This window comes from Engystomops pustulosus, chromosome 3, assembly GCF_040894005.1.
Source record: "Engystomops pustulosus chromosome 3, aEngPut4.maternal, whole genome shotgun sequence".
NCBI lineage: Eukaryota > Metazoa > Chordata > Amphibia > Anura > Leptodactylidae > Engystomops > Engystomops pustulosus.
Genome location: NC_092413.1, coordinates 68,907,663 through 68,920,616, shown reverse-complemented (window position 1 = coordinate 68,920,616; position 12,954 = coordinate 68,907,663). Strand labels below are relative to the sequence as shown.

Here is a 12,954-nt window from a genome sequence, read left to right as displayed (position 1 = left end):
GGATATTTAAGAATGACTAAATATTCCTGATGCAATGTGTAACACCACACTGAAAAGTAAAGTAATGTCTTTCAGGGAAGATTAGTTGAACATACCATTGTTAAGACTGTGTGGTATACGTTTATTCTAAGTGTATAAAAGACAACTATCTGTTCAAATAAAGTGTGCTTTTTGCTCAGACTAACTTTGAGTCTGTGTTGATTGCATTTTGCTTGTGAGCTCCAAGAACTATTTAATAATTTGGCTTCCATACGATATACTCCCTGCACTGGTCGATTTGAGACCAGACCCACCGTCCGTGGTTGTGGGCAGAGTCAAACAGTTAGACTTCAGTACTGCAGACCCGGCAACAAAACAGACTTTCTGACTGCAGGTGAAGGTAAGAAACTCATTCTTACACATTTCCTTTGTGTCTCCTCTATCTGAAAGTCTCCTGACGGATTTACGGTACATTATAGATAAGTCTTTCTTATTTCTGTCCAATATTTTTAGCAAAGAATTGTAGAATATCCATGAGATACTTTTGGGGATATTGGAAAGGATAGATTTTCTGTATTGTTTTAAGTCTTATGGGTGATTCAGTAATGTGAATGATATGAGTCTATCTTGATAAGCCTTTTGCCGTAAAGACCATCCTCTTCCATGATGCTGGCTTGTCTGGTTCATGTGATAGAGGCGCCCCTGACGGTTTAGTGTAATTCAAGATCTAATGAGAAGAATAACGCATAGAAGCTGTTAAGTTCCCAGAAGGAATACAGAAAGCTTGCAGTGTAGTTACATGATGTTACTATTCTGTCTTACTCACTGGTTAGTGTACAAGAGATATGTGTATTTTGGAGTAGCGGTAGATGTACCATTTCCACATCCAGGGCCAAGAGGATTTATAGATGTGACTCAAGGGTAGTCACTGGCCAAGTCATAAATCACGAAGACGTATTTGACATCTGCTTTTGGGGGCCGGGGAGGACATTGAAAGGAATACACAGGAGTATGAAATCACCAGAGAATAAACAGGTAGACATGGGTAATACATGTGTTCAAGAACAAGAGAAGAAGGAGGGTTACAGTGCTTATGAGATAGTACTAAATAGTGATTGGGATTGTATTTGTGTTTTATGATACATTGTTCTACATTTTGTAGACATAAAATAACTTGTCAGATATTACCAAAACGTGTCAATCGGAACACCTGAGATTTTCCCATAGGCCCCTGTCTGTTAGGTTTCTATTGGGATTACATAGGAAAGTGGTGTGATTGGAATAACTCACTTTAATCAGTGTTTGAATGTTGTTGACATTCAGGGCTTGTCTAAATCTGGAGTGAGATTATTGTGTCTTCCTGTTCATCTAACTGAATTGCTTGTTGTTTCTGCATGTGAGATGGACTTACAATTGTGTACAGTGCTGATTGTAACAGGTACTTTATCTATGAGGTTATGCAAGTAATTTTCTATGCAAGTAAGATACCATTGTGATTGTATCATCTTGTTTTTCTGGGATCAGCAGCTATAGGACAGTGTGAGCACAGGTAGCAGAATTCTAGTGTGTGCAAAGTTAATGTATTGCTTAAACCTCAAATCAGCTGAGTGTTTCTTCTGAGGTCATCTAGGGCATAAGCTAGACTTTTATTAACTTTCTGTTAGGGAAACACACAGAAATTATGTGATGTTACTAATGTTTTGTCAGAGAGAAATAAAAAAAAAAATAAAGTGAAGGCCCCAACAAGGGACATTCTGGTTAAAAGCCCTTCCTGAGCAGGAAATTGAGGTCAGTGAGATTTTGCAGGAGTCATCAAAGGCTGGTTCAAATATATAAATTATGAGGATAAGATAGCTATATAAATAGATTACAGAGGAATAAATGGTGAAATTCTATGAGATATATAGTGAATCAAAACAATATATCAAACTGTATAGCATGTACAATGACCCCATCTAGGAACTATTCCATTTAAGCTTTCCGAGACTGATTAAAACCTATGATGTATTGTAGACGTGTAAAAAACCTTTTAAGAACTAACAATGACTTATGCAATACTGTTTCTAAATTATACCCACCAGAAAGGACATGGCAGGTGCCCCCTAGAGCAGTGATGGCAAACCTTTTAGAGACCAAGTGCCCAAACTTCAACAAAGACCCGCTTATTTATCGCAAAGTGCCAATACAGAAATTTAATTTGTGATTTATACTCCCAGTTTTCATTGATACCAGCACCCTGAGGACACCAATAAAGCAGAAAATAGTCCCAGGGAGAGCTGTCACTTTAAAATACCTCTGTGCACAGCAAGTTTTGGGCTGTCTGGGTCTGCAGGAAAATACCCTGACTCATCTCTGGTGATGGCCTGGGTGCCCACAGAAATGGCTCCGAGTGCCACCTCTGGCACCAGTGCCATAGGTTAGCCATCACTGCCCTAGAGTATCTGCACATCCAGGGAATTACACTTGTCTCCAGAGGACCCGCAAAGGAAAAGGGAACGTAACTGCAAACTTCTGTTAAAATACTATTTTGGTAAATCCTTAACCAAACTATGGCTAGGACTGATATATGGGGGTTATGTGGTGACTTGAAACTAAAACTTAGATTACATGTAAATTGGTGTGTCAGTTGTGCTCTTACTCAAGTACTTATGCCATTCTAAATAATCTATTCATAAGAGATACAGAGGTCAACAATACACTTGGTTAGTTCTGCCACAAGGTGCTCACAACTCACCTACCCTGTACACTGCTGCACTACAGCTGGTCCTACAGGATTGGAATCCTCCACATACTGAGGTAGTCCTACTGCAGTATATGGATAATTTACTTATTTGTGCCCCTACAGATGTGTTGCTCTTTATTACAACATCTAGCTATAAAAGGATGCAAGGCATCAAAGGACAAACTACTAATGTGTCAATTGAAAATTGTGTCATATTGTAAGCATTGGGGCAGATTTACTTACCCGGTCCATTCGCGATCCAGCGGCGCGTTCTCTGTGGTGGATTCGGGTCTTCTGGTGATTCACTAAGGCAGTTCCTCTGACGTCCACCAGGTGTCGCTGCTGCGCTGAGGTCCGCCGGAGTACACGATCCATTGCGTGTCCAGCGACACTTTTTTTATGCGGCAGTTTTGCCGAATCAGTCGGGTTTTCGTTCGGCCATGCCCCCGATTTGCGTTGCGTGCATGCCGGCGTCGATGCGCCACAACCCCATCGCGTGCGCCAAAAACCCTGGGCAATTCAGGGAAAATCGGCACAAATCGGAAATATTCGGGTAACACGTAGGGAAAACACGAATCGGGCCCTTAGTAAATGACCCCCATTGGATCTGCTCTGCATCCATCTTCGTGCAGCCACTGTATAATTGTTTGGCCACACAGCCTTTCCAGCTTTCAGAAGAAGCATTGAACTTCTTCTACTGACTCCGATTAGTTATTGTATTAGCCCAGCTCTAGGTACCCCAAATTACTCTAAGCTGTTCTTTCTTTACTGTACAGAGATCAAAGGACATGTGACAGGGGTCCTAGCTCAAAAACATGGACAATGGAACATACCAGTGGTCTACTAATCAGCCAGATTAGATCCTGTAGCCATAGAAGCTCCATCGTGTATGTACTTATGCATCTCATTAAAGTGACATTTGGTGACATGACTATGAATCCATAGAGGGCAGAACATCCGGAGCTTACACAACGCCCGTTAAATATCGGGTGTCCAGAAGATCCTTGAGCGCTCGAATCCGCGTGATTGTGGAAACATCAGGTTGTTATCTACATTTGACTATGAATCCAGCTACTTTAATTCTGATTGATGTTGTGGATTCAAAGGGGGGAGTAGAAGGAGATCAGCAAATACCGCTATTTTTGAAAACTTTGACTGATGATAAAAGTTATGACATAAAGCATGAACATGATTGCTTAGCTATAATGGCACAAGAGACATCAAACTTTTCACACGTTTTTGATGAACTGCTTAGTAATCCAGATATTTAGCTATTTGTAGATGGATCTAGGGGCATCGAAGAAGATGGATGGTTTTATACTGGGCATGCAGTGGTCACACAGCATGAGGTAGTAGAAGTAAAACCACTCCCTCCTCATATGTCAGCACAGGAGGTGGAGCTGAAGGCACTCATTGAAGCACTCATTGAAGCACTTAGAGGGTCAAAAGGTAAGCGGTGCAACATATACACAGACTCTAGATATTCTTTTAAAGTGGCCTATAATTTCAGGACGATTTGGAAAAATAGGGACTTCCTTACATCAAAAAGATCCACGATTAAACATGGACACCTCATTAAACAGCTGATGGAGACCCTGCTACTTCCAAAGGAAGTTGTCATATTAAAGGAAACAGCACACATGAAGCTTAATTCTGATAAAGCATGAGGCAATAGTAAAGCAGATAAAGCAGCTAAAGAGGCGGCAAGGAAGCCGAGGAAAACAGAAGCCTTGGGAATATCTAAACAGTACTGAGCCTAACCAGGTTGACTTTAGTATCTTACAGGTTCTTACCTGGCCAACCACCCGGGTGGAGAAGAGGGTCTGGTCAAGAGCCGGAGCTTGGGAAGAATTGGGTCTGTGGAAGATAGGACCAAGAATATGTTTGCCAAGGTACTTGTATCCTCTGATGTGATCAGTAATGGACAAGCAGTGGTTCGCTCCAGGATTTACCACAGTTGCAACTGCATTTACTCAAGCATGCTTAACATGTGCACAACACAATCCAGGTAGTGTAGTGAAGGTCCCACAAAAACACACCAAAACCCCTTTATCCGTTTCAACGTCTGCAGATTGATTTCATACAGCTGCCAAAAATTGGTACATATGAGTATGTCCTTGTGTGTGTTGATCTTTTCTCAGGGTGGTGAGAAGCTTTCCCGATGCCCAAAGCCACTGCAAAAGCTACCAAAAAGAAATTGATGTCTGAAGTTTTCTGCAGGTTTGGCCTATCAGAAATAATAGAATCAGACGGAGGTACACATTTACAGGAGAGGTAATGTGAAATGTCATGAAAATGCTAGGGATCACACAAGCATTTCACACGCCATATCACCCACAAGCCAGTGGAAAGGTAGAGAGACTAAATAGTACACTTAAACTAAAAATTCAAAAAGAAAGTCAAGAGATGGGAAAACCTTGGACCTGAGTGTTATTCATTGGCCCTATACACAGTCAGGTGTACACCAAACTGGAAGGCAAAGTTGTGAGATTTTATTTGGATCGGTACCAAGGCTAGGCTTATGTTTCCCCATACATGACAATTGCAGTGTTATAATATCACCAGTTGTGTTCAGAGCCTCCAAAAGATTCTCACAATGGTACATAAACAAGTCTATGCTTCCATTCCAGATCCGGACAACTGAGAAGGAACTCATTCACTCCAACCAGGAGACTGGGAAGTGATTGAGAGACATTCCAGAAAACCATTGGAGCCGAGATTTGATGGTCTATTACAAGGCCTCCTCACCACAGACACTTCAGTAAAGCTTGAGGGCAGACCAAATTGGATCCACGCCAGCCATTCTCCAGATAGAAGCATAACCAAAGCATTACAAGGTCTTACGTCATTATTGTAAGAATTGCCAGAAAATTCTGGTATCGATTACATCTTTTCAAAATGGATTGATTCGTGGTTGTGAAAGCGGAACCATATGGTGTTGAGTCTGTTTATCTCACTGACGGTTGTGACAACAATACTTGTGACCTATGGATGCTGCTGTATCCCTTGCATCAGAGGACTTCTTCAATGATTAATAGATACAGTGATTAACCCCTTAAGGACCAGGCCCTTTTTCTTTTTTGCGTCTTTAATTTTCGCTCCCCACCATCAAAAATCTATTACTTTTTTATTTTTCCATGTATAGAGCTGTGTGAGGGCTTGTTTTCTGTGTAACAAATTGCACTTCTTAGTGATGGTATTTAACATTCTATGCTGTATACTGGGAAGCGGGAAAAAAATTCTGAATGCAGTGACAATGATGAAAAAACACATTTGGGGGCTAGGATTTTACGTCTTTCACTGTGCGCCCTAAATGACAGGTCTACTTCATTCATTGGGTCAATACAATCATGTGGATACCAAATTTGTATAGGTATTATAATGTTTTCATACATTTAAAAAAAAATTCTTCATTTTGCCGTCTTCTTGCACTGAAAACTTTTTCATACTTCAGTGTAGAGCTGTGGGTGGTGTCATTTATTGAAACTTTTGATGACGTTTTCAATGCTTTTATTTTTAGGATTGTACTTTTGATCACTTTTTATTGAATTTTTTATATTTTTCAAAATGGTAAAAAAATGCCATTTTCCATTACGGGGTTTAATTCATTGAAAAAAAACATTATATTTTAATAGATCCATTGATATTTTCAAATGTGGCAATACCTAATGTGTTTATGATTTTTGGTGATTATTTTTATTTATATGACTTCTAGGGAAAGTGGGGTGATTTGAATTTTTAGGGTTTTTTTAATATTTTTTTTTAAACTCTTTTTTATTTTTATTTTTTGCAATTTTTCAGACTCCCTAGGGTACTTTGATCCTACCATATATTGCCATACTACAGTATGGCAGTATATGGGGATTTTGCACACCATCTATTACAATGTGCAAATAGATAAAAACATGATAAACTCGGATCTTTGTGTGATTCGGGGCTGTCATGGAAATAGATCGTCGCTCCCCGATAATGTCACGGGGAGCGACGATCGAGCCAAGATGGCGATCAAAGGTGGCGATCAAAGGGTTAGCAGCCACACAAGTTTTTAGCGACGGATGGATGCTTCATTTTGAAGCAAGCACCCAGTGCATGTGAAGTGGGCTCAGCCCGTGAGGATCATTATACTCCCCCATGCGCAATATAACGTACAGGTACGTCTTATTGCGCTATGCGGTTAATAAAATATTGTCTATAGAGTTAGAATCAAATCATATGAGAAGAATTATAATTGAGAATAAGATATGATCCTCCTTGACTTTGGGGAATTCGGTGAAGAAAATAATGAGAAAGCCTGACAGTAGTCTTTTGCTACTGAAGTACCTAAAGCAGTGAAGGAAGGGTCATTTCTTTTCTCAAAAGGGGGGATTGATATGGTTACCCTATAAATTATAGTTCAAGTAAGATATTCTTAGTCAGCATTTAACAGACCTTCAAACTTACAAACCTGGTAACAGACCTTCAAAATTACAAAGGAATCAAAGGTGTCTTTGCATAAAGTGTATTATGAAACAGCGCAAACACTAGTTTAACCCCTTAATGACCGCCGTATCTGCTTTTTACAGCGGTCATTAAGGGTACTTCTTCTGACGCGTACGCCTTTCTACGGTGGCGCGTCAGAATAAGATTTCGGGACACCGGGTCTCTCTGGTGCCGGTGTCGGGCTATGATATCACAGCCCAGACCCGGCACTAACACCCGGGATCGGAAAAACTCCGATCCCGGGTGTTTAACCCCTTACACGCCGCAGTCAAGCATGACCGTGGCGTGCAAGTGTGTCCCCCGTGGATCGGAGCCCCCGGTGTGCTTACCGGGGGATCCGATCCCTTCTGCCTCAGCCCCGGGTTCCGACGAGTGACCCGAGGCTGTCGGCTTCTCTCCCCGCCGGGTTCTGCCTTCCTGCGCGGCATGCTCAGTTACTTACACTATACACTGCAATACAAGTGTATTGCAGTGTAAAGGCTTGAATAAGCGATCGGATGATCGCTTAATCAAGCCAAGAAGTAGAAAATGTAAAAAAGTTAAAAAAAGAAAAATTAAATCTTTTTATAATATAATTAAATAAAATAAAAGTCCCATAATCTCCCCAGTAACACATAAAATGCAAATAAAGTAAATAAAACACAAAAACACGTACATATTTGGTATCAACGCATCCGTATTAATCTTTACAATACATCTAAATCAATATTGAACCCGCTCGATGAACTACGTAAAAAAAAAACTCAAAAAACTTCCCATAATATACAATTTTTCATCAAACACCATCACAAAAAATGTTCTAAAAAGTGATCAGAAAAAGCTACGTTCCCTAATATGATACGACTGAAAAGAACAACTGTTTTCACAAAAAATAAGCCCTCAACCAGGTCTGACAACAGAAAAATACAGAAGTTATGGCCCTAAAAAGTTGTCAATAGTAAAAACAATGCGATTTTCTCCAATATTGGTTTTGCTCAGGAAAATTGAGCAAAAATAAGAAAAACTATATAAAGGTATCACCGCAATCGTAGTGAACCAGAGAATAAAGATAAAATATTAATTTTTACGTTACGGTGAGCGGGGGGAAAAAAATGCTAACAATCCAAAATAAAAATTGATAATTTTGTTTGTGTCCCCCTTGAAATAGTTAATAAAATCTCATGAATAAACTTTAGACTCCCAAAATGAATTATCTATACATTGTATATCATCCCATAAATAATAAGACCTCATATGTTTGCATTACCAAAAAAAATAAAAATTTATAGGTCGTACAATGTGACAAATCTGCTGTGAAGGGCGCTTCCATTCATTCTATACTCGGCCGTGCGCCCGTACAGCAGTTTACCACCACATATGGGGTATCAGCGTTGCAGTGCGTTTCATCATTTAATTTATTCAGAAACTGTCAGTTTGGCCTAAATGAATGTATTTTCCAAAAAAATTCTATAGTTTCTAAATCGCAGGTCCATATTTTTTAACCCATGTGAAACACTTAAAGGGTTAATAGACTTAATAGAAGTTGTTTTACTTACGTTGAGGGGTGAAGTTTCTATAGTGGGGTAATTTATGGGGTTTTACTATTATTTAGGCCTCTCAAATTCACTTGAAAGCTGAGTTGTCCCTCAAAATGTGAGTTTTGGCAATTTTCATGAAAATAAGAAAAATCGCACCTAAAGTTCTGCACCTCATAACATCCTAGAAAAATGACCGGAAGCATAAAATATCATCCCAACATAAAGCAGATATTCTGTAAATGTTAATTTTCAAACTTTTTGGGTAGTTTTACATCTTGTCTGGAAACCAGAACATTTCAAACTTGGAAAATGAAGAATTTTTACAAACTTTTGCCAAATTTTCACTTCTTTTCAGAATGAAACGCAAAACTTATCACTTAAATTTTATAACCAACATGAAGTACAATGTGTCACGAGAAAACATTCTCAAAATCACCCAGATATGTTAAAGCGTTCCGAAGTTATAACCAATTATCGTGAGACATGTCAGATTTGAAAAATCGAGTCTGGTCATTGAGCTGAAAACTAGTGTCAGTGATAAGGGGTTAAAATCTCAACCTAAAAAATAATCACAGCAACCCAGCTGTGTCACCATAAGGGGGGATATTTTAAAATGACAAAATATTCCAGTGTAACAACACACTGAAATGTAAAATAATGTCTTTCAGGGAAGATTAGTTGAGTACCTTTGTTAAGACTCTGATGTATTGCAGGGTATTAGCTGTGTCAGCCTATGCACATGCCATAGACACAGTCATATACACCATCTTAATGCCACTGACTGCCATAGCAACGATCAGTGCCCCCCGAAGACAGCATGGGTGGGGATAGTGGTTAGAAAAGGGGCAGTTTAAATGCTGCGGTCCCACTGACAGTGGCATTTAACGGGTTAAACACCCGTGATCAGAGCCCACTCCGATCGCGGGTATTACACTGGGGTGTCGGCATTAGCTCTGCGTCCAATATATCGGACACTGAACGTTAAGTGACTGCACCCAGTGTATCAGATGCAGAGCGCTAAGGGGTTAAATAGATTGTTACTAAAATCAAATAACACTACAAAAAAGGTAACAAAAAACAAAATATAGAAAGCATTAAATATAAGTGTAAGGAAACAAATCAGAAAAAGTCCACCAATACAAATACTGTAAATATACATGATAATAGATCAAAATAACAGAGGACAGGTATAAGTATAATAATGTTCTAAACAGTCAATTACTTGGTAAAAAACTGCAGCTGAAAAGTCTTCGGGGCAGGGCCGGATTAAGCTTTGTGGGGACCCCTGGGCGCAAAATATGGTGAAGGCCCAAGGGTGTACCAAGCCTTTCTGCTGCCTGAGGCGAGCCATAGAGCAACGCTTCCCCCCATATATGTAATATACCATATACAGCATGAAAATTAGATACAGCGTGCCGCCATGTAGTATAAAATGCATACAGCGTGCCGCCATGTAGTATAAAATGCATACCGCGTGCTGCCATGTAGTATAAATGCATACAGCGTGCTGCCATGTAGTATAAAATGCATACAGCGTGCTGCCATGTAGTATAAAATGCATACAGCGTGCTGCCATGTAGTATAAAATGCATACAGCGTGCTGCCATGTAGTATAAAATGCATACAGCGTGCTGCCATGTAGTATAAAATGCATACAGCGTGCTGCCATGTAGTATAAAATGCATACAGCGTGCTGCCATGTAGTATAAAATGCATACAGCATACCACCATGTAGTGTAAAATGCATACAGAGTAACGCCATGTAGTGTAAAATGCATACATTGTGCTGCCATGTAGTATAAAACTAAAATTGACATGGTGCAGCAGCCCTGATAAATATCACCAATACTGCATAAAAATATATATTCACACACATACAGTGTATACATACAGCAAATACACATATATAAACAGTATAAAAAGCAAATATACACACATACATCTATACATTTATACACACACATCTATACATACATACACACACAAATCTATACATACATATATACGTACACAAACATCTATACATACATATATACATACTGTAAGAGTGTGAACCTAGGGGGCGCTGGAGATATGGTGGAGGAAGCGGGCATGAGGAGATTCACGCAAGGGCCAAAGAAAACGTGTTTGCTGAACTGCAGTAATGTGGATTGTGGCCTACAGCTAAAACAGCAGGAGTAATTGCAAGACAGAGACCCAAGGTTGGGTGAGTGAATCCACAATCAAATGTTTCTGCAAAACTGGTGACGTTTAAACTCTGGAAGCGGAGTTTGTGTATGCTGTGGCACACAAGCGTGTATATTGCTAGTGGCAACAAATTGAAACCGTATCCTGAACTGTATTGCTGTGTGAAAGTAAGGCAGACCAGACTTAAATGGTTAATTGTAATAGCCTGTATTTCTGTGAAGACAGAAGAAAATGCTGGTTGTTGTAGTGCAACAGAAGGACTGTTTTGTTGAATGCTATTGACTACAAAGAGAACAGTAAAACTTGACACTTTTTATAACGAGGAGTTATTCTGAATATTGTGTTTTGCTGATATTCAACAATGGGCAAGAAAAAGAAAGTGTCATTGTGTAATAAAGCAAAGCTGAACACAGGTGCCTTAGTACAGCAGTCTCAAGGCAGAGAGTTGCAAAACCTGGAACCGGGTCTGCAGGCTGCAACTAAAGCAAATGCACTGCATGAAAGTGATTTAATTTTTATGAAGCACATCTGTTCAATGATTGAATATAATCCTGCTGCTGTTGTGTCACATACTAGTGGACATGATGAATATTCTAGAGAGCCAAACAATATGGTGCAGCAGCTTCAAGATGAGATGAAAACTCTCAGGTTTGTGTATGAGGGTGAAATAGCTGACTGGAAATGGCAACTTGAGGTGTCTGATAAAGAAAATGTGAAATTAAAGAAAGAGCTTGACTCCATAAAAAGTTCATGCTGCAGTAATGGTAAAAATGTGGTGCTGGGTTTGCCTGGAATGGACTATGTCACTAAGAAGGAGTTTGATGAGATGAAATGCTCTCTGTCTAGTAAAGTTGTACATAGTGTGGAGCAAAAGCAAGAGCTGGAGATGCAATTGCAGAATTTAAAGGAGCAGCGTCTCCAAGATGACCGCGTCAGAGAATGCACTATTGAAAAATGTAGGTGTGATCTTTATTTGCTAGAAGAGGAGCTTGACAGAACTAAATGTGCTAAAAGTGAGCAAAGTGAGTTTTTGCAAAATCAGTTGGAGATTCAAGATACAAAGTATAAAAACCTCGCAGCTGAATTGATTGATAAGGAGAATGAAGTTGTACACTTGAGGAAAGCAATGTCTGACAGAGATGCACAATTACAATCTGTGAAGGAGACTTTGCAGTCAGAGCAGACCACACATGCACTAAGGGACACATCACTAAAGAAGTAAAGGAATGGCAGGGCAGAGCTGCAGTTTTTGAAGAAAAAGTAATGACTCTAGAAACTAAAATCTGTGAGCTGGAGCAGGAGCTAAAAATTTCTTATGCCAGTAATGAAAGGGTGTCTATTCTGATGCAGGAGAAGGACAAAGAAATGGTGGAGATGTCATCCTGTTTTTCTCCGAATTTGGATAGACTACATCTTGAACATGGAGAAATTGAATCGGACCTGGAAGCCTTGAAGAAAATGTATACGGAAAAGACTGAGGCTTATGACAAAATAGACAAAACTAACAGTAACATGGAACATCAGATGGAGGACATGAGGATTCAGTTTGAGAAAATCCAATCTGATTTATGTGTTCAAATTGTAGATCTACAAAGTCAAACTGCTAAATTAAAAGCACAAGTGAGTAAACTGGAGGAAAATTTGCAATTCAAACTTGCAGAAAGCAAGGAATACACTACTCAGAGGTATAAGGTCCTGGAGAAAGTTCTGGAGCTGGAATTGAAGGCTGGTCATATACAGATGGCTATGGAACCAGGAAAAGCTGCCGCTATTGAGGAAGAGAGAATAAAGTTGAGTTACAAAGATAAGAATGTTGGGCATTATATTGTACAGTGTGATGACCTACAGTATGAGAGCTTACAAAAAACTCCTATTACTGAGGAAAAGGGGATTGGTGTTTACCCAAACAAGAGAAAAGTGTTTAAGTTGTCTTCCTACAGGCTGTTGATGAGGTGAAACCGTCTTCTATAGTTTTGGAAAACAATGGAGTTAAAGAGCAGATAAAAGGCAAGTTTGAGAAGTCTAAAAATATCCAGTACTATGAGTGCAGTGAACTAGCCAATAGGGTCA

At 39.6% G+C, this 12,954-nt stretch overlaps 1 long non-coding RNA gene across 3 annotated transcripts; it reads left to right on the top strand.

The window, feature by feature from the left end:
- Positions 1-337: 337 nt before the first annotated feature.
- Positions 338-8,886, top strand: LOC140121424 (uncharacterized). 3 transcript variants are annotated; one of them, XR_011854084.1, is made up of 4 exons: positions 338-379; positions 4,477-4,593; positions 4,843-4,975; positions 5,332-8,886. It is a non-coding gene; the product is annotated as an uncharacterized lncRNA (long non-coding RNA). The 3 variants fall into 3 exon arrangements; XR_011854085.1 differs by having other exon boundaries at positions 355-1,767; XR_011854086.1 differs by lacking the exon at positions 4,843-4,975 and having other exon boundaries at positions 355-1,767.
- Positions 8,887-12,954: the final 4,068 nt, after the last annotated feature.